The sequence below is a fragment of the Oryctolagus cuniculus genome, chromosome 2 (genome assembly GCF_964237555.1).
Source record: "Oryctolagus cuniculus chromosome 2, mOryCun1.1, whole genome shotgun sequence".
Lineage (NCBI taxonomy): Eukaryota > Metazoa > Chordata > Mammalia > Lagomorpha > Leporidae > Oryctolagus > Oryctolagus cuniculus.
Window position 1 is genome coordinate 27,708,559 of NC_091433.1, and position 23,655 is coordinate 27,732,213.

Consider the following 23,655-nt stretch of genomic DNA (forward strand, 5'->3'; position numbering starts at 1 on the left):
TATACTAATCAATCTTTAAATGGGGAAAAACAAACTTAGATAATTTAGAGGAGTAGGTGGATAAGATGTCTTTTAAACTAGCTTTCAAAAGCTTACTTATCATTGTAGAGTTTTATAAAATTAGATAGAAGATAGCTTATAGTTACAGTGTCTGGTGAGTACCTGAGGAATAGGGTTTTGTATTTCTAAAATATTTTAGATTTCTGCACCATGAATGACTTCTGGATCACAACAAGCAATCAATAAATATTTGATAAGCTTAGCATAAAAATATGCACACATTTTTAGAAACCAAACATGACCATAATAATAAAAAATTAACCTGATGAAAAATCTGCTCACCTTGAATCTGGGGAAAGTTTTCATGACACCTGTAGACAAAGCATGTATTTTTCAGACATCTGTGTACACAAAATATAAGTCCAGATTTCCATAACCTCTTTTACAATGGTAGAAAAAAAAAACAAACAAAAAAGGCATGGTCCTGCTTTTCTAAATTCTAATGGAATTTAACATCAAAGAGGAATTACAACACAAATGTGACTGTGGTGGAAAAACCGCAGACTTATGAGACATAATGTTTGCCTTCAAATTTTTACTCTGTTAGCAACTATATAGTCTTGGGTAAGGTAGTTCAATTTCCTTTGCTAGAACATAGTAATATTTTGAAGATTAAATAAAATCATGCATAGCAATTATTTGGAAGTGTTTAGACATCATGATTTTGGAGATATATGGACTTGTTGCTCATTTTAGTACTTCTACAAAAATATTTTCATTTGAATTGATAGACATAGAGATACAGAAAGAGAGTCAGAGATAGAGAAAGAGTTTCTATCTACCGGTTCACTCCCTAAATTCTTGCAAAATCTGGAACTGGACCAGGCCAAAGCTAGGAGTCAGGAACTCCAGGTCTCCGAGTAGGGTGGCAAGGAGCCAACTATTTAAAGCATCATCTGCTGATGCCCAATGGTGCACAGAAGTTGGAAGCTGGAATTGGGAGCAGACCTGGTACTTGGACCCAACCACTGCAAGATGGGATGCTAGCATCCCAAGTGGTTTAGCTGATGTATCAAATTCCCACACTCTTTTAAACTTTTGATATCATCATTAAATATGCTTCTAAACTGCTTATGCTGTGGGGAATCCAAAGTTCTGGCTGTCTCCAGGAGATTGCCAGCTAACTTTAGATCAGGCTCTTGTCTTCCATCATGTAAGAATATAATCGGAAGATTAGATGGAGAGCAGAAAATCAAGAACTGTTGAAAGGCAAAGGGTTGGAATACACACATGTGTGAGTGCTGGCAATCTTATGAATGAGAACTCACCTGACACAGGCTGAAATTGTACTTTTTATAGGATATGGGGTGGTGCTCAGTGGCGGAGGCAGAGTTTGGGGTGTGGTAAGAGAATGTGTGTGGAAAGGGAGGCGTAGCTATAAGATGAAGACTGGGTGTGCCAGGTTTTCGATCAAGTTACAATAGCACAGAGGTTGATGGGATTTGTGTGGTACACACAGCTTGAAAATTGCCAGACCTCAGCTCCTTGACCTTCAGTGACTTCCTGCCTGGACTACATCATTTGCACATACCATATGCTAAGAATAGTACATTAGAAAATTTGAGTCCAAACTGAATCATTCCCAGCAAAAACCGGAATTTAAATTGGAATCAGATTCAAATGAGGAATAAGCTTCAAAAGAAATGTACATGAATTACATTATAAAAGCCAAAATTTCCTCTAGAATATTTTTTAACTTGTGACAGGAATATTTTCTGAGGGTACAATCATTTGCCCAGCAATGATCTAGATAATGTGATGAAGTAATGAATAAGATGGATAAATTTTTTCTTCACGAATCTTACTTTCAGGTGAAAGGAGACATAAAAACACTTAGAAATTTAAAAAAAATAGATAAATGGTGTATTAGGCAGTGTTCTCCAAAATAATGAACATATATATTTGGAGAGAGAGAGAGAATTACTTACAAGGAATTGGCTCATGTGTTTATGAAGGCTGATAAATCCCATAACTTGCGGTTGACCAATGAAGATCCAGGAAAAACAAAGGATAATTCAAGTCAGAAGGCCAGCAAGCACAAGACTCAGGAAAAGCGAACATTTAACTTCAGATTAGAAGGTAGAGAAAAAACTGTGTCCTTGACCAAAGGTGGTAAAGGAGAGAAATTCCTCCTTATTTGGGAGAAGGTCATATTTTCTTCTAGTTAAGCCTTGGCATAATTGGATGAGCACCCAACACACATGCATTGAGGAGGACAATTCACAGATTTAAGGATAATCACACTGTGAAACAGCATACTGTGCTAGCAAATATATGGAAATCTGTAGCCCTGTGAAGTACACACAGAATACCAGAAATCACAGTACGATAGATAGTTAAGTAGTAAGGTGAATTTATAGAGTGCTAGACGGTGATTAGTTGCTTGTAAAAAAGCAAAGTAAATGAAACTAGAAATTTTAAGCAAGTCTTTCTGAGGTGGTGCTCAGGAAGTCTTGAAGGAGGTAAGGTCACCATCCACAGAGGTATCTGGGGGAAAGCATTCCCAGCTGATGCAAAGGCCCTGAACTGAGAGTAAAGCTGCCATTTTGGGGAAGTAACAAAAAGGCCAGTGTGAGTGATGGGAAGAAGACATGGAGATGTATTATGGGGGTGCCAATGAGGCCAGCGTAGCAAACGGGCTGACCATGCTGTGCCTTGTAAGATATGACAGGATTTGGCTTCATTGGAGTGACTGCAGAATCCTTGAAAAGTTTTAAACAGGACACTATTTTAATATTACTTGTGTTGAAGAAAGATTGTTCCAGTTACTAAGGGGGAGTATGAACTTTAGGGTTGTCAGGGAAGCAAGTATAGAAGAAAGGGTGTTAATCCAGAATGTAAGTAGAGAGCCATGGTGACAGCAATGCTGCCAGAAAGGATCTGATGCAGGATGTATTTCAAAGAAACAGCTAAAATATTTCCTGAGAGACTAATGTATGAGAAGGAAAGCAGTTTAAAGATCTCATCTGAATAACTGAAAGGTGAATTTTCCAGTAAGTAATTGAGAATATTGTATGGAGGGCAAGTTTTAAGAATAGAAGCATTACTTCAGTGTTGTATATGTAAATTTTGAGATATCTATTAAGCATTCTAACAACAATGCCTAGGAAGCTATGGCCAAATGTTTAAGAGATGAATAATTAGGGCCAAGGACAGGGACCGGCATTTGTCAGATTTGTTAAGGCACCACTTGGAGCAACCACATGCCATATTGGAATGTCTGGTTTTAACTCCTGGTTCTTCTCCAAATTATACATTTTTATTAATGCAAACCACTGGAGTCTGGAGTCCATAAGTGATGGTTCAAGTATTCGTGTCCCTGTTACCCATGTATGAGACAGATTCAGTTCCTGGCTCCTGTCTTGGGCCTGGCTCATGTCTAGTTGTTTCAGGTATCCACAGAATGAACCAATTGGTGAGAGAGCTCTCTCTCTACTTTCCCCCCACCTCTCTCTCTCTCTCTCTCTTTCCTTTCTTTGTAAGATGCTTTTGAAATAAATAAAAATAATAAAATTTTACAGTTTAAATTAAAATCCAATCCATGAAAACTGGACTTACATTTGAAATATAGAATATGAGATCTTTGCTCCACCCCTAACAGAGAAAAAAGAAAAGCCTGGACAAAAGCTAGAAAATATTTTTAAAGCATCAGAAATATGAGATGAAAAAATAAAAATAATCAACATAGGGGTCAACTCTGTGGTACAGTGGGTTAAAGCTCCAGCCTGAAGCACCGGCATCCCATATGGGCACCGGTTCAAATACTGGCTGCTCCATTTCCAATCCAGCTCTCTTGTATGGCCTGGGAAAGCATTAGAAGATGGCCCAAGTCCTTGGGCCCCTGCACCTGCATGGGAGACCCAGAACAAGTTCCTGGTTCCTGGCTTCAGATCAGCTCAACTCTAGCCACTGCAGTCACCTGGGGAGTGAACCAGCAGATGGAAGACTTTCTCTCTCTCTCTCTCTCTCTCTCTCTCGGTAATTCTGTCTTTCATATAAATAAAATAAATATTTAGAAAAGAAAAAATAATAAACATAAGCTAGCTATAAGAAAGTAATACTATTTGACAAGGGAAAAAAGTAGCCGGAAGCCTCTCTCATCCTGGGCATAGTAGAAAGAGAAAGAAAAGAGTTCCCAGACACAAATAAGTGGAATAAAGGTAAAAGTATAGCGCTCTTTCATAGGTACACATGAACTGGTGAGAAGGGTTACACTCCAGAAATGCTCAAGATGTACAGTGGGAACACATTTTTCCTCAAGTCTCTCTTATAGGTGTGTGTCAAGGACTCAGTGACAGTGTAGGACAGCTGGTATAGACATGATACTGCTGTAAATGCCAGTGAGGCACATGGTCTTCCGTGAGTTAATGACAGCAGCTGAAGAAGGCCGTGTGCAATACAGTGGAGTGAAACCTCTCCAAAGTGCACAAAGTTTGCATTTGCCTTTGGAGACTCCAGATCAATCCTCAGTAGCACATAAAAATGCCAACTTGGCTATTAAGGAGAGGAACAGACAAAATGAGAAAGTGAGGAAGAGAGGGGAGCAGGGGTTTCAGTTGGAATCCTCTTTCAATCTCTCCTGACTGCTGAGTAACTCCTGTTACTATACTCACAGCTTGTGAGTCAAGGGTGATCTAAATTTGACCAGAGATTTAGAAACTCTAAAGTCAGTTCAACTGTACATCAGGTTGATTTACATACTATCTTAGTGGGGTGACAAAGAAAAAGACATGACTTTGTTGGTGATCAATATCACTTTAGTCTTTATCTTTGACTAATATTCAATATATTGCATTCAATCAAGAATCAAGAATCATAGAACAAGAAAGGTGAACCCTACTCATGGAGAAAAAAATAATCAGTGAATGAATATAGACATATAAATGGAGAGTTGTAAATATAAACAGCAGTAATAGGACCCCTCTAAAATGTCTCTCAAATATCTCTCCCTTTCAATGTTCACCGGCTTTTGTAATCACTTCTTCTTGAGTCCATATTCAAGAAGGACCCAGCAACTTCTAATGAATAGATCATTGCAAAAGTTCATTACTTTTAGGAATACCTTAAAACAAATGATGTCGGTATTAGTATTAGTCTCTCTCTCTCTCTTCAGCTACCACATGTACCCTGTCCTATGCAGAGTTCCACAAGGCAAGGAACTGAATGGGACTTTTAATCCATGGGTCTTGAGGAACTGAAGCCTTCAGTTCAGCTGATCTTAAGGAACAAATTCCTGCCAACAATTGATTTAGTGAGCCTGAGAGCAGATCCTCCCTTATCTGGAGCCATAAGATGAACCTATTGTAGACCATCCTGGTGCACAAAAACTGAGATACTGGATATTTTTATTTGGAGGTGGTAAATTTTAGTTAATTTGTCATGTAGGTATAGTTTGAAATACATAAAAATGGTCTAGAATACGCAACATAGTATGTTAGCACGTTTGCTGAAAAAGAAAATGCATGTACTGGCTGAGAATTTTAGCAGAATAAGAGAGAAACTTAAAAAAGAAAATACATTTCATTTATTTAAGATTTATTTCTTTATTTCAAAAGTCAGAGCTACAGAAAGAGGGGGATAGACATAGTGAGAGAGATCTTCTATCTGTCATTTCACTCCCCTGATGGCCACGATGGCCAGTGCACAGCCACACGGAAGCCAACAGCGCAGAGCTTCATCTGGGTCTCCCACATGGTCCATCCTTGCTGCTTTTCCCAGGCTGCTAGCAGGGAGCTTGATTAGAAGTGAAGCAGCCGGGGTTCAAACTGGCACCTATATGTGTTGCCAGTGTTTCAGGCAGTGGCTTTACATGCAACAGTACAACATCCAGTCCACAAGAAAAGATACAGATAAAATTATTAATTTTTTTGGTTTCTTTATAAATTCCTACCTACCTTTATACTATTATGTTCTCTAAAAGCATATTATTTTTTAAAATAAGCTTTCTGTTCCCTCAGGTAAATTTTTTTCATCATCAAATATCAACAGTAAGGCAAACAGTGACAAATAAAATCTCTATTTTGAAATGAGAAATTAGATTCTTCTGGTACTCACAAGACTACTGTGCATGTGTACATGCAAAATTCTTATTGTTACTTTTCTACCAGATGTTGTTTTAATAATCAATTGAATATATTTAAACTAAGTAAAAAGGCACAACATGCCAATTAGATTGACACTGAAATATCTTTTTCTCTTACACTACCTGTATTTAAATGTTTTACTAAACAATCACCAAACATCAAATAACAATAGCCCATGCATCAGAAGTGTCATATTATTAGGCAGTGAAAAACAAGATGTCCATTATTGCTGCTATTATTTGATCCATGTTATTCACTCAATCATATAAAAATAAGCATGAAAGTTTCCAATATGCTACTCTCTTCAGCTCTTGGGAAGAGATCTAAATTCATAAATACTCAAAATGGCACAGAAAGGTGAAAATAGAAGTGCCTAAGATCATCTATGATGTCTTAAAAAATGTGTTCAGCCATTCCGACAAAGTCAACTGTGTTTTATATTGGGCGAAAATATGTTTACATTTGTTTTGTTTTTCCAAATTGAAAGAAGACCCTGGAAATTTGAATGCAAAATTCTATTATAAAAACAGAGAAAGTCACAACTGGCATTGTGGTGAGGTGAATTAAGCCACCACCTGTGACACCAATACCCCATACAGGTACCAATTTTAGACTGGCTATTCCACTTCTGATCCAACCCTCTGCCAGTGCACCTGGTAAAGCAATGGAAGATGGCCCAAGTGCTTAAGCCGTGCACCCATGAGCAAGACATGAAAGAGCCTGTGGTCTCCTGGCTTTGGCCTGGCAGAGCCCCAGCCATTGTGGCCACTTGGAGAGTGAACCAGCAGATGAATGATCTCTCTCTGTCCCCCACCCTTTCTGTAACTCTGACTTTCAAAAATATAAAAAATAAATCTAAAAAAATGCAGAAATTCATAAAATCATGCCCAAGCAGATTGCTTGGGGATGTTTGGAATGACAGTCATTTATTGAAATATATGTATCAACTGCTACTGAAAAGTCTATATCATTTTCATTCAAAATGGTTAAATTACTTTTATATAAATTGAACGTTAACTGAGGTAAGAGTTAACCTAAGCAACAACAACAAAAAACTTTGTGTTTCAGCTCATTTCCAAACAATTGTTAATTCATTAGTACTGAACACTTTTCCTAATGCAAGGTCAATACCTTTCCATCAATATATCTTCAGTTGGCACTAGATAGTTCATCTAAACATGCAATTTCATTAGTTTTTTTTTTACTACCACTTGTCCGACGTGAGAAGTCCTCAAAGTAGTTCATCAAACCTCATTATTTCATCACTATCTAATCAAATTAAATAGCTGATTATAGTAGCAATCACTATTCGTTTATCTCTATTACTGTCTGTAAACAGCTCCAAGCACTAACATAAGGAAGAATAACCACCTACCATGCAAATTTAGTAAATGGAAATGTGTATCTGTTTTTCTGTTGGTAAAGCAATTATGTATTTATAAGTGATTTTATTTTAGCAGGAGGCCAAAATCTGAGATTTGGGCATTTTACTTCATGCTGAACATGATGGCATAATGATATAATTGAAAGAAAATACATTTATAGTGATATACACATCTTTGTGAGATATTCCAGAAAAGATATGAATAAAAATCAGTAAAATAGAAAATTTAAATCACTCTAACCTTGTAAAGTGAATGAATCTTTGCAGATTAAGAGTATGGTGCTATTTTGTAATCTAGTGCAGTTTCCCATTTATATGCTTTTGATGATCAAAGTCAAATGAAGAAATCACTTGTGTTGGGAGTAATCTGAATTTTATTTACTTAAGTAAGGAAGGTGACAATGGAAACGATACTGAAATGGATCAGGTAAATGAAAGTGAACACACATGTTTTATTACCGTGTTTTGGTCTCCAATTTTCTTCACATGGAATATCAGGAGTATAGACTCTAGATTGCCTTATCTCAAAAAAATCTTTGAAGATGAAATCTAATTCTCCTGGGAAAATGAATCTACAGTTAGTGATTGCAAATCACCATAAACTAAGTGCAGAACAATGATCAGATTTATCTGAGTGTTTTCTTCTTCTTTTTGATAAAAATTTGTTTAGTTACTTAAAAGGCAGAATGACAGGAAAGAGCGAAAGTCAAGGAGAGATCTCCCATCCACTGATTCATTCCCCAAATGGTTGTAACAGACAGAATTAGGCTAGGCTGAAGCAACAGGCCTTAACCACTGATTACTCTTGAGTAATCTCCCACTGTAGCTTGTGATTGACTGGGGGGATAATATAACCATACAAAATTAACACGCAGGTATAACAATCTTGATTATCTGAAAAAAAATCTAATATTTGTTCCACAGGAATTTAAGTTTGTGCTTGGTAAACAAGTAATCCAATGCTGTAGGAAAGAGATTCTAGGGAGGAGATCAATGATGACTGAATAGTGTACAACCACACTAACTTAAGCTACTCTGGGAAATGAAGAAAACAGAGGAAGGATTATGCTTCCAGGGGTCTGACTGATGGAAATTTTCAATGAAGAAGTGGAAAACAGAATGAAGACACTCCATGGGACAAGAGGAGAGAAGACAGCTACTGCTATAGCCAGCTGCCGTCGTTCCACATCAAGGTAAGAAGAAATGACCATACACCCCACGGCTCTCAGTTTTAAGTGAGAGGGAATTTTACAGCCACTCATCAACTTTTTTTAAGAATTATTTATTTTACTTGAAAGTCAGAGTTACAGAGAGACAGAGGCTTCGGGGGAGAAGGGAGAGAGAGAGAGAGAGAGAGAGAGAGAGAGAGAGAGAGAGAGGTTTTCCATGCACTGGTTCACTCCCCAAATGACCACTATGGCTGGAGTTTCAGTGATCTGAAGCCAGGAGCCAGGAGCTACTTCCTGGTCTCCCATGCAAGTTCAGGGGCCCAAGGGCTTGGGCCATCTTCTACTGCTTTCCCAGACCATAGCAGAGAGCTGGATTAGAAGTGGAGAAGCTAAGACTCGAACTGGCACCCATATGGGATTCAGGCACTGCAGGCGGCATCTTTACCCGCTATGCCACAGCACCAGCGCCACTCGTTAACTTTTATACCAGGTTGCAGAACTGACTGGGATTTAAGCAAATGATGGATTTGGGGCAGGGAAGCTGTCTTGTTTCCTTCTCCTCCCTGACTGCTGCAAAGCATCATACTCTGCAGTGAGAAGTCGCACAATGAGCCTCTAATCTCCTGCCCCCACCAATGTGTGGGGCAAAGGACAGATCTTCTGCATCCAGTAACTGTGGTAGTTTTGGGGTATTAGCCCCAGAACTATGCTTATGCACTCTGTGTGAGTCAGAGGAATTTCACTTCACCAGAAACAGCTCATAAAATGAAGTCTGCTCCCACCCTGGGAGATCTGAGTAATGACTCCACTATACCCTGAAACACCAGGACTGTAACAATCTAAATTTCTTGGTACCACGGGAATCTACCTGGTTTACATAATGAAGAACCTAACTTCATTTCACCTCTCTGGTCTCATTTCTTCCAGAGGAAAATCTGTAAAATTTGTAGAGTCATCTTGTAGGAATGGAACAGGGTCCAGTTCACATCGCCTATTCCTAGGACTAGGGCTGTTGGTATTATAAGCCACAGCACCAGCTGGACTCTCTGACAGACCTGAGGAAGTGTCCATCCATATCACACAGGCATAGAACCACAGCAATTGGAGCCACAAGCTACTGCATCACTTAGGCTTGCCAAAAGTACAACCAGACAGCCATATCTTTCTCCTTCAGCATCAAGTACAAGTCCCTGGCTACCACATTCACCATGGAGACTGACCTTGAACATCCTGTGGACCAAGGATCTATACCCAAGGAAACCCTTATTTATTTCAAAGCCACACTTCTATCCCTACAAACTACAGCAGACTAGTCCACTGTGTCACTTATAGACACAGCTGACATTGAGTAGGAGAAAGAAATCACTCATAACTACATACCTGGGCTCAACCAGAAACAAAGCCAAAGCAACAAGCAAAGTGCTACCCTGAATTTCTGCTAAACCTTAAACAATTTTACAATAAAACCTATTCCATAAAGAAGTGATAAATTGACCAGGTATGCAGATGTCAACATAGAGACACAGGACACATGAAGAAACAGGGTAGCATGACACCTCCTAAAGAACATAATACTCCACAATTAGATCCTGAACTGAAAAAAAGCTATGAAATGACAGATATAGAATTCAAAATAATGATTGTAGGGAAACTCAGCAAGATGCAAAAGCATACAGATAAATTAAAGAATTTAAGAAATCAATGAATGAGATGAATGAAAATATTACTAAGCAGATAGAACTCATTAAAAAGAAACAATTAGAAATGTGTAACATGAAATCTGCAATCAGTGAAATAAATAATATGACTGAGTTTTAATGGCAGAATAGGCAATGTGGAGGAAATAATTTCTCACCGTAAGGACAAGAATTTTGAAATAACCCAACCAGACAAAAATAAAGATAAAGGAATTAATAGAGTACCAAAGCTGTAGTGCTTAGGAGTGAAATGGACATTTTGAGATTCGATGATTGTTTATAGCCTTTGTCTCTTCTGCTGAGGAAGTGTGTTTTTTCTTTGTCATACTATTTGTTGAACACTTTTACTTAGTGTAGGGTTAACTACACAATCATTAAGTAAAATGAAAATAGGTCTTTGTAAAATATGAAGAGTGGGAAGGAGGGAGGGAGGAGGAAGAAAGGTTGGAGCTTGGATGGGAGGGAGGGTAAGAGGAGACATATCACTATGTTCCTAAATCTGGATATATGAAATAAATGAAACTTGTATAATTTAAAAAGATTAAAGAAAAAAAATGAACCACCTTTTGGGGAGAGAAGTGGAGACTGAGAGATAGAGGACAGAATCTCCCACTGAACTGTGTTTACATACAGCTCATTATCCAGTACCCTCTGCTAAATCTGTTTTGGCATTCTTGGCAGAACTCCCATTTTTCTTCTCACAATCTTGTGAACACCTCTGTAACTTGCATACACATTAATCAATTCCTTTTTCTTTAATTTAGAATTTTCCCATAGTAGCTGAGTTACTTTTAAATCTTTGCTTACTACTATATAAAATGTGGGTTTATGCAATGTTCATTCCTTATCAATACTGTATGGATTTAAAGATAAGGTATACTGAAACAACTTATAAATATTGACTTCTTTGCTGTACCATAGTTGTTTAAACAACAGCATGTAGTCAAATAAACCCTAACTCATGAATGGTTAAAAAAAATTTAAAGAATGAAAAAAGTCTACACAAAATATGGGATTCAATTAAATGACCAAATATTCATATTGCAGGTATTCTTGGAGGACAAGAAAAGGGAAAATGCATTGAAAACCTGCTAAATGAAATAACAGTTGAAAATTAGCCAGATCTTGAAAGAGACATGGACATTCAGATACAAGTATCTCAAGGAACCCAAGGCAGACTCACCAACAAAAGTCTTCTCCAAGGCATATTGCAGTCAAACCTGTCAAAAGTTAAATACAAAGAGAAAATCCTACAGACAGTAAGAGAAAAGTATCAAGTTACATAAAAAGGAAACCAGTTAGATTAATATCAGACTTCTTAGTGGAAACCTTACATGCCAGAAGAGAGTGGGATGATATATTTCAAGTCTTTAAAGAATAAAGCTTCCAACCAACAATACTACACCCAACAAAGCTATCCTTTAAAAGTGAATGAGAAATATTTCCAAACAAAAGCTGAAAGAATTCGCCTACCATCAGACCAGCTTTGCAAGAAATACTGAAGGGCATCCTGCAAGATGAGTAAACATCATGAAAACACATGACACCACCAAATTCGCCAACAGAGCAGATGCAATCAGTATCCAATCAGCAAAGTGACAGGTCTTAGTTCTTATCTATCAGTACTAACCTTGAATGTAAATGGATTAAATCCACCAAGCAAAACACTTATTTTGGCTGAATGTATAAAAACCAGGATCCCACTATATGCTGCCTACAAGAAACTCACTTCACACACAAAGATAAACAGAGAATGAAAGTGAAGGATTGAAAAATATACCAGGCATATGGAAACCAAAAGTGAGCAGGTATTGCTATCCTGATATCAGATAAAACAGACTTTAAATAAAAAACTGCTAAAAGAGATAAAAAAAGGACATTATATTTTGATAAAATGTTCAGTTCAGCAAAAAGACATAACAACCATTAATACATACGCACCCAACACAAGATCAGCCAGATATATACAGAAAACATTGTTAGACCTAAAGGGAGACAATAGAATCCAATACAATAATAGTGACTTCAACACCCCATTTTCATGAAAGGACAATCATTCGGACAAAATATCAGTAAAGATCCTACAGAGTTGAAACATACTATTGAGCAAATGGTACAGGACATTTCACCCAACAGCTACAAAACACACACTGTTCTCATCAGCACACGGAACATTTTCTAGGATAGGCCACATATTAGGCCACAAATCAAATCTCAGAAAATTTTAAAAGATTGAAATCATACCAGGTATCTTCTTAGACCATAAAGGAATAAAACTATAAATCAACAATAAGAAGAAAAATAGAATACTCATAAACACTTGGAAATTAAACACAGTGCTAGTGAATGACCAATGGGTCACTGAAGAAAATAAGGAACTCGAAAACTTCCTTGATATAAATTAAAATGAAAACACAACGCATCAAAACTTATGGGAATATAGCCAAAGCAGTATTAAGAGGGAACTTTATAGCATTAATTACTTACATTTTTAAAAAGTATCAAAGATCTAATGATATATATTAAAGACTTAGAAAATCAAGAACATACCAAAACCAAAATCAGCAGGAGGTGAGAATAAGGATCAGAGCAGAAATAAATGAAATTGAAACTAAAAAAAAAAAAAAAAAACACAAAAGATTAACAAAATAACAAGTTGGTTTTTTAAGAAAAGCAAAATAGATAAACTTCTAGCCAGACTAACAAAAAAGAGAAAATATACAAATAGATAAAATTGGAGATGAAAAGGACACATTACACATGAAGCCAATGAAATACAAATAATCATAAGAAACGACTATGAAGAACTATATGCAAATAAACTGGAAAATCTCAAAGAAATGGATAAAATCCTAGATTCATATGACTTACCAAAATTAAATCAACAGAATATAGACGTTCTAAACAGACCCAAAACAAGCAATGAGATTGACAGTAATTGAAAGTCTTCCATCATGGAAAAGTCTAGGACCTGATGGCTTTATTACTGAATTCTACAAAACATTCGAAGAGGAGGAAGTAACCTTCAAAGTATTTCAAAATATTGAACAGGATGGAATTCTGGCAAACTCATTTTATAAAGCCAGCATTACTTTGATACCAAAACCAAATTCTACCGTTTGCAGCAAAATGAATGCTGAGGACATCATGTTGAGTGAAAGATGCCAGACTAGAAAGACAAGTACCACATGTTCTTCCTTATATGCGAGATCTAACACTTAAAAAACCAACAAAAAGAAGCTGTAGCAAGAAATGTATGTGTGCATCGTATTGCTGCAAATATAGTTTTATAAGACCTTGTTTTATATATTTATCAAGCCAATGGGTAAGAATGTTATATACTATACCTTTAATGATATGTAATAAATTTAAAAGGTACTGTATATGTATAAAAGTAATGTTTCCATTTAATTATTATTGATAACCATTGTCTATTTTTCCCACTAAAGTAGGGCCTTTTTGCTTTTGACTTATTAAACTTCGTATTCAGTAAAGCATTAAGCTCTTTTATTATAATGTAATTTTAAATTTATTTTCTCAAAACTAAAAAAATTAAAAGGCAGAAGGAATGATAACGGGTGGATAGAGGAGGGAAGAAGGGGATGAGAAGAAGGGAATAGCATTATATTCATAGAACCATGGCTACAAATCACATCAAATTTGTTAAAAACTAATTTAAAAAGTAAAATAAAATAATTAATGGAACAAGATTCTAGTTGCAGGTGTGTTAGGAATATTGTGATTGTAATTATAAAGATGCATTTTTAATGATTCAATTTTAGTTTTGTTTTTACATTGTTGTTTTCAGAATCAATGGAAAACAAAGAGATTGTACCACGGTGAATGTTAATACAGATGAAGGATTCTTAAATTATTGCAGCAAATGAGATTATGAGACACATGCACATAGGACTCTGGTACAAACATACCAAAAAGTCTATATTTCTTAAGTTTTTTCTAAAACATGATTGATGCTTTACATTGGTGATTTTTAAATTCTATTTTAGAAATATGTACACAAAAATAATTTTACAAATATTAGAAATATAGCCATTAAAATGTCACTATTAACATTTGAAGGAGGAGTCTTAAAAATTGTTTCTATGTACTATTTATCATTTTTCCAGGCACTTCTGTGTTATTTAAGCTTTTATTTATTTATTTGAGAAACCAAGATAATGAAAGATAATGCTCCAATCTGATTTACTCCTCAATGACCTGCAAAGGCTGGGATTAAGCCAGGCCAAAGCCGGGAACTGAGGACACAACTATTTCTCCTGCATTGGTGGCAGGAACCCAGTTATTTGAGCCATCACTGTGGCCTCCTAGGGTCTACATCAGAAACAATCTAGAGTCAGGAGCTGGAATTGGGGCTGAAATTCAGGTATTATGGTAAAGATGCAGACATCTCAACCACCAGGCTAAATGCCCACTCACTTTTGGATTATTTTCAGCAAAATTAAAATACATCTTAATTTCAATAGAAAATTGCTCAATATTGACCCTGAATAGCTAAAATAATTTTATAATAATCAGAATGCCATTACATACCTAATACAATAAAATGTATATCTATTATATAAACTGTATATCATGTTTATATTTTCTCACTTTCAAAAATATTTTTAGTTTTTCAGTTTGGATTGGACAAGCAACTTTCATACAATGCTTTTAATTGATCTTTCTCTTAACTCTTTGAAAAATATCTAAGTATTTCTATTCTCACAAAATATTTCCTATTTATTTGCCTGTGGAAGAAGGCAAAATATTTACAGTTTCTCGTATTTTTAATTTGGCAGCTTAATTCCTAGTGGTATCATTTAACTTCTTCCTCTATGCCTAATATATTCTGTAGTATGATAGTTTCAGAGATTTGCTTAGGTTCAGGTTGAAATTGTTGGCATGAACATATTATAGCTGGAGCTAGAGAGCTGCTAATGTAATGTTGGAAGTGTATAAAGTGCAGTGCTCTGACTCTCAGAGATGTTTACGAGTGATACTGAAATTCAGGGGTTGGCAGCTAAGTTCATCTATCATAACATTTTTCATCATCCTTTCAGTTAATGGCTTCCCAAAAGACTCCTATTTTGTCTAGATATCTCAGTGGTCTTCCTTGCTTCCTAGAGCATTTGACTTTAGAGCTTACAAATTTTCTGTTCCTGATCTCACACATGGTCATTATCTAAGGAACTTTGGTACCTAGCATAAAGAAAGTCATTGGAAGATCCTAGTCTTATCAGTGTTGTCACTCATTATTATTTAGTTGTATATTGTTCCTTTTAGAAATTATAATTGGAAGATATTGTAAATATTTTTAGAAAGAAAAAAATCACACTAATTCTCATTCAGAACATTGCAGATTTCATTTCAATAAAATGAAATCTTTGTTTTCTGCTTACCATTGCAACAGGTAAAACTAATGGAGAATATTATGGCAATGTTTTCCTGAAAATCTTACTAAGAAATTCAATATATATTCCATAGAAGTAAAATATAATTTCATTTATATAAATATTACATATATTTCCATAAAGTGATTAAATTGTTTATTCATGATATTGTTTATACTTATAAAAATTTACATGCTTTTATAACATATAAAGCAATTCTTACATTATAATGCACACAGTAATTACTATATAAAACATAATAAAATGAGTATGCATAACATTGGCACAAACAACTTTGTGAATAGACCTAACTGATCCTTGCTAAACACTGACAGAGTGACAGCACGTAAAAGGATAAAGAACAGATTACTCAAATAGTCTCAAGTATTTAATAAAAAGAAAATATAGCTTTACTTAATAAGGTGGTGGAAGTAAGTGAAGTTCTTGAAGGAAATTTCTATACTGTTTAATTACTATATTTGCCATCAGAATGGCTTAATTTATTCAAATCTTTTTCCACTTTATACTTTATTAATAATCTCCAAGTAAATCAACTAACAACTTCATTTTTATGTTCAACTTTATTAATGTAATCTACATTATATTTAAAATATTTTCTTTAATTTTAGGATTTTCATGCTAATGTTAGGTTGATTCTTATTCTATTAATTTTCTTCTTCCTTTCTCTGATTTGGTAATACATGCTGTGTATTAGCATTTCCTCTTGTGTTAATTATTTTGTATATAAATTTAAATGTTTATTTATTTTCATATAATTTGAAAGGCAGAGTGGCAGAGACGGAGAGACAGAGAAAGGGCAAGAGAGATCTTCCATCTGCTCGTTCTCTCCTCAAATGCCATAAGCAACCTGGCAGAAGCTAGGATCCCAGAACTCCATCAGGCTCTCCAGTTGACTGGCAGCAGCCCAAGCACTTGAGTCTTCATCTGCTGCATCCCAGGTGCACACTTTCAGGAACTGGGATCAGAAGTGGAGTAGCGTACTCAAACCTGGCACTATAAATTGGGCTAAAGTGTCTCAAGTGGTGACTTATTGGCTGTACATACAACCGCCCCTTCATTAAATAATGTTTATAGACTATTGAATGATCAATATAGTTGTGTTTGTTGTCATATTTATATTTGTTTCCTTATAACATTTTTCTAATTTTCTGTACCTATTCTCTTGTCTAATTTGTCTATCAAAGCTGACAAAATAAAATTAATTCTTTTCATTTGTTTAATTTGTCTATAATGTATTTTTTCAGATAACTGCTCCAAATTGAAATCATTTTGGGAGAGAGATAGATGCATAAGTAATTGGATACAAAGGTCATGGTTATATTATTTTCTTGGAGTTAACATATCTGCACTCAAAAATATTAACGAAGGAGAGTTCCACTCACAGGTACCACTTGTCAGCCACAGACTTGCCCGACAGGATGGCAATGTGAAGACTGGAAGATAAGAATATACGAGATTGACTCCATATTTCCTAAAACCCTTTAATCGATTACTCCTGCTTCTGATTGTATGTTATATAATAAAATCCCCTTCTTGTTCCTGTTTTCACTGCTACGGCACCCAAATTGCCCAGGTGTTCCCAATTGCCCTTTTTTTCTTCTGAGACTCACTATTACCTTTGACAGTAAGATACTTTTATTGTCATTGGTAATCAGTGTAAAAGTAGTAAAATTCTATCAAATGTCAACACTCTATTAACACTAATGTTTCAGAAAACTTTATTTACATCTACATTCTACTTTATATACAGCTTTAAAACTGTGATTCATTCCTTAAGACAATGCGCACAGTAGAAAACTGATAAAATGCAAGGGGAGGAAGCAGAAATTGTTTGAATGTAAAAGTAAATATTTTCACTTATAGGAAGCCATCCTATTTCTTGTTTGAAGAATTGAGCACACTGTAACATAATGTAATTTTTAAAAGTATAATGGCACACAGACATTTGTGAATATACTGCACCAATTCTGACATTGACAAATTGTCCAAGAGTCGATGGAATATAAATGGGACTGGCTGACTCCCCGATTCTATTGACATTAAGGTACTTTTAAAGTCAGAGAGCACAAATCATTTTTAAGCTAGTACTTGTTCAAGACTTTTAAATCCTGTTTTTTAAAGGACTCTTAAAACACAATATTGCAGTGTGTTATTATATAAAATTCCAATATGAAACCTAATATGAATCCAAGCACATAAAAAGCATCATTCTAAGAGAGAATAGAAATGTTTATTGAGCAAGGAAATGACAGTCATGTCTGCTTCAGCACCAAGGAACAGTGTCTATGAGTCAAGGATATCCTGAAGGTTCTGCAAGACCTACACATTTACCAGTCAAGCTATTATCAGTTTATTTCTGATGTCCTTTGTTTCCTTCCAAATTTGTGCATTTTATCATACCCTTCATGCCTTTTTGCCATCTTACTTTTAACACTAGAGGAAGTGTCAGGGTTTAATTTATTTGAAAAAATATGATATTTATATATGGAAGTGTCTAAAGGTTATACTAAATCTGTGAGTGCCCATAAGCCAGGGAAACACCTAGAATTTTTTTTTTTTTTTTATTTTAAATCGTTAGAGATGTGCTTCAGCTCAGGGATTATGGTTTTACTTGAGATGTCTGGAGCCCATAGTTGAGAGCCTGGGTGAAAATCCTGGCTCTTCTTCCAGTTCCAGCTTTCTGCTTGTGTATATTCTTGGAAAATAACAGCAGTTCTTGGGTCCCTGCCACTCATGTGGAGACCTGGATTGAGTTCTAGGAACTTGGCTGTATTCTGGCCAGTCCAATCTACTGTGCACACATGGAGAATGAGGCAGTGGAAACATTCTGTCTCTCTCTCTCTTTTCTCTCTCTCCCTTGAATAAATAAAAAAAAAAAAACTAATAAACAAAAATTTAAAATCAGTAATAGTTACACATTGTATGTCGATGGGATATACTCATAACATGTTGATTTTATATCTACCAAGTTAGAAAAAAAAAAGTGTGTGAGAGGTTCTGTGTGTAAGAATAAAGTTGATAGCACTTGGCACATGAAATTTTTCTTTATAGTGATAGAGGAGAAAAAGGTTTCGATGAATAGAAAAGATGCACTTCTAGAAGGGAAAGCTATCAAGATCCTAATTCTTCACATTAGTTTTTCGGTTTTATTTTTTTTTAAAGATTTATGTATTTATTTGAAAGGCAGAGTTACAGAAAGGCAGAGGTAGAGGTAGAGGGAGAGGGAGAGGGAGAGGGAGAGGGAGAGGGAGAGAGGGAGAGAGAGCAAGAGCGAGAGCAAGAGCATGAGAGAGAGAGAGAGAGAGAGAGAGAGAAAGTCTTACATCCTATGGTTCACTCTCCAGATAGCTTCAACAGCTGGAGATGTGCAGATTCGAAGCCAGGAGCCAGGAGCTTCATCTGGGTCTCTGACATGGGTGTGGGGGCCTAAGCACTTGGACCATCTTCTACTGCTTTCCCAGGCCACAGCAGAGAGCTGGATCAGAAGTGGAGAAGCCGGGACTTGAACCAGCACCCTTATGGGATGTCAGCACTGCAGGTGGCGGCTTTACCTGCAACACCACAGTGCTGGCCCCAATTTCCAGTTATAATGCTTGTAAAATCAGTACTCCAAAACATCTGTTCTTGTTTGTCAAAAACTCAAAGGTTTATTTTTATGAAGAAAATCACTGAGAATAAAAAAAGTAAGTTCAGGGATATAAAAAGAAAAGAAGTCTTAATTCATATCACAAATTAGAAGGATACGTTGCAGTTAAAAGAATGCAGCAACGGTATAATCACAGGAGGATAAATAAACCAGTGAATTAGAAATGCAACATTAGAAATATGCTTTATTTAAGAAAATTTGTTTTTTAAATAAAAACAACAGATTCTATAAATGTGATGGATCAATTAAATCTAGTGATTTTTTATTTGGTATTCAAGCATGTTTAGCCACAGCAAAGAAATCCTCAGTAACTTCTCCTAGACATCTATGTCGATGCCCGTGAGGCACCTCTGAATCAACACGTCAAAATCCATCATCTCTCCCCACAAGGTAGTTTTTTCTCTGATATTCTCTATCAGAGGTAATTTCACCACAATCCTTCAAGTTGCCAAAACTAGAAAATCTTTTGATGTTTGACCAATACAGTTTTCTCTGTAGATGCATTTCCCTTAAAAATATTCTTTAAATATATACCAATGAAAACTCTACATGTATAATAGAATTCAAAGGATAAGATGATCAAAATATTTTTTGATTGACAGTAGAGGTAATCTTTTCTGATTATACTTAAAGATGTTTATGCCACTGTCAGCTGTATACCATTTGGATTTAAAACCTGTCCACAGAAATTTATGAAGATGCTAAGATATTTTCTAGGGCAATTTCACCTGAGAGTATTAAAGTTGATGGTATCCTACCACTCTATTCCCTTCTAAAAATTTTCTTCAATAAGTGTGATTACATTTAGCCTATTTCATGAAGCCTTGCTTCAAGAAATTTAGTATAAAAGACTAACATTTTTATGAACAGTTTTATATAAGTATAATTTATTTATTTCATTCAGATTAAAACATAGATACTTCAGTACCACCACTACATATTTACAAGCAAAAAAACTCATTAAGAACATTGAATGTTGATTAAATGACAGATTATGATATATTTCATGTCATTAAGGCTTTCAATAACTGTAAAGTAAAAGTGATCTTATGTCTATACAAAGTAAGGTAATTTTTTCAGTGCAGTTTAACTGGAAACTGAAATAGTTTTTTCATTTAAATTTGGCAGTCATTTTGCATTCTTTTAACTATATTTTGATTTTTACAGGATGACAAATAAAAATGAAAGACATCTCTGACACCTTAACAATAATGATACTAAAAGGTGCCAGCACTGTGGTGTATCAGATAAAGCCGTTGCCTGCAGTGCCAACATCCCATATGTACACTGGTTCCTATCCTGGTTGTTCCACTTCCAATCCAACTCTCTGCTATGACCTGGGAAAGCAATAGAAGATGGCCCAAGTGCTTGGGCCCCTGCACCTGTGCAGGAGATCCAGAAGAAACTTCAGACTCTTGGCCTTGGATAGGCTCAGTTCTAGCAGTTTAGGCAATTTGGGGAGTGAACCAAGGGAGGAAATGTATGCAAGACCTCTGTTTCTCTCTACCTATGCCTCTCTGTAACTCTGCCTTTCAAATAAATAAATAAATCTTTTTAAAATTAAGGATACTAAAAAAAAAAAAATACAGGCAAGGATAATTTCTAACACCCTTCTAACATGCATATTTTGGTATCAGGGAATCAATTTTTCTCCAAAAATTTAATGTAATAAACAAAGATAGGTAATAAATTTCTACAAACAGGGCAGCGCCAAGGCTCACTTGCTAATCCTCTGCCTGCGGCACTGGCACCCCGGGTTCTAGTCCCGATTGGGGCGCCAGGTGCTGGTCCCGGTTGCTCCTCTTCTGGTCCAGCTCTCTGCTGTGGCTCAGGAGGGCAGCAGAGGATGGCCCAGGTGCTTGGGTCCCTGCACCCACATGGGAGACCAGGGAGAGGTACCCAGCTCCTGGCTTCGGATCTGCTCAGCACTGGCCGTGGCAGCCATTGGAGGGGTGAACCAAAAGAGGGAGGACCTTTCTCTCTGTCTCTCTCTCACTGTCTATAACTCTGTCTCTGTCTCTCTCTCTCTCACTGTCTAACTCTGCTTGGCAAAAAAAAATTTTTAAAAAAGACAAAAAAAGATAAAAAAATAAAAAGATAAAAAATGAATCACATCTTGGCCTTTTGGCTAAGGTCAAGTAATAAATAAAATACATTTTGATATATTGCTCTTGACTGTGTTAGTTTATTAATATGAGTTGTTTGTTTATAGTCTATCACATTTTTTATTTAGACAATCATGTATACAAATGAAGACGGTTTATTTCTTCCTATCCATTCTTTAAATTTGCTTCATTTTCTTGCCTTATTGCCCCCACTTAAACATAAAGCACAGTGTTGAAAAGGAGTGGAAAGAATTGACAAACATTTCTTATTGTTAATTTAGGGTTAAGTATTTGATCTTTCATAGTCAACTAAGATGTTAGCAGTAGATTTTTCATCAAGTACTTCACCATGTATAGAATGTGTTATTTTATTACCATTTCATGGGAATTTTGTTTGCTTAGCTGTTAAACTAAGAATGGAGGTTAGATTTTGCCCAATGACTTTTTTGTGTGTATCTAGGAATTGTCATAGATTCTTTTCTGCTTATTTTGGAACATAGCCAATCACTCTGATTTGTTAAAGTTAAAACAAAAGATCTGGCTAATATTTATTCAAATATTTTTTTCCTCTAACATTTTCTCTAGAGATTCAAATTATATGTGTTATTCTATTTAAAGCTGTCTCACTGGGGCCGGCGCCCTGGCTCACTTGGTTAATCCTCTGTCTGCGGCGCCGGCATCCCATACGGGCGCTGGGTTCTAGTCCCAGTTGCTCCTCTTCCAGTCCTGCTCTCCTCTGTGCCCTGGGAAGGCAGTGGAAAATGGCCCAAGTGGTTGGGCACCTGCACCCGCGTGAGAGACCTGAAAGAGGCACCTGGCTCCTGGCTTCGGATCGGCATAGCCCCGGCCATAGCGGCCATTTGTGGGGTGAACCATCGGAGGGAAGACCTTTCTCTTTGTCTCTCTCCCTCACTGTCTAACTCTATCTGTCAAAATAATAATAAAAATAAAGCTGTCCCACTGTCCCCAAAACTTTGTGTAAATTTTAATCCTTTTTTTCTGTGTATTTAATATTGGGTAATTCATACTGCGTTCTCATGTTTGCTAAGCTTTATTATACCATATCTGGTTTTCTAACAATGCTATTTATTATCTAGTTTTATTTCATCTCTCTCTTTCCCTGTCTTTCTCTTTAACCTTAGACATAAGTAAGTTTGAACTTTGTTTCAGGTTGCAGATAAGCTACAGAGAAGCAGTTTGGTCCTCTTGGTCTTCATTTTAGAGTTAATATCCAAAATACATACACAATTCCTCCAAACTAATTTCATAAAAATAAATGCCCCAATTTAAAAACAGGTAAAAATAAAAATCCTGCACATTTTCCAAAGAAGACCAAATGACTAACAGGAATATGTGAGGGTATTCAACATCACTAATCATCAAAACCACCAATAGATCTATCACCTCACACTTGTTACGGTGATTATATTATCAAAACAAAAGAAAGTATAGTAATTGCTGATGAGGGTATGAAGAGAGTAGCAAATCCTGTACATATTCACTGTAAATGTAAATTGTTAGAACCGTATGGAAAATGTTATGGAGCTTTCCCAAAAAATTGAAGTAGAGCTACCAAATGATCTAGCAATCCTTATATTTGGTATATACCCAAAGGAAATGAAATTATTACCTTGAGGGGATATCTTTTGCTTCAAAGTTCTTTGCAGTATTACATTATGGATATTTCTTAACAATCTCTGGAGTTTATATGCTGTACAGCTCCAAAACCCTGTTCTGCAAACTCATTATCCCAAGACTTGCAGGTTGATGCATTTCCTCAAGTTGCAGAGGACTCTGTGGGATGCCAGGATTTTCTCTTTGTGAGCCACGGCCATGGATCTCTTTCAAGGAACAAAATTTTAACAATCAAAAGGTTCACCTAGCTTGCTTCTCACCACACAAGGCTAACAGCCCATGTTGTCTGAGACTAGCATCTTATAAACCTTTGTTCCAGGTGATTGCCTGTTATTTGATTGTTTCAGGAAGAAGGGTCAATCCAATTCTTATTTTTGAATTGACCTTTACTTCAAAGACTTGTTTCATCTTAATGCCACAAAATAGCCCACACTTTCTAAATCCACAGGTGTGGACTGTGCTTCC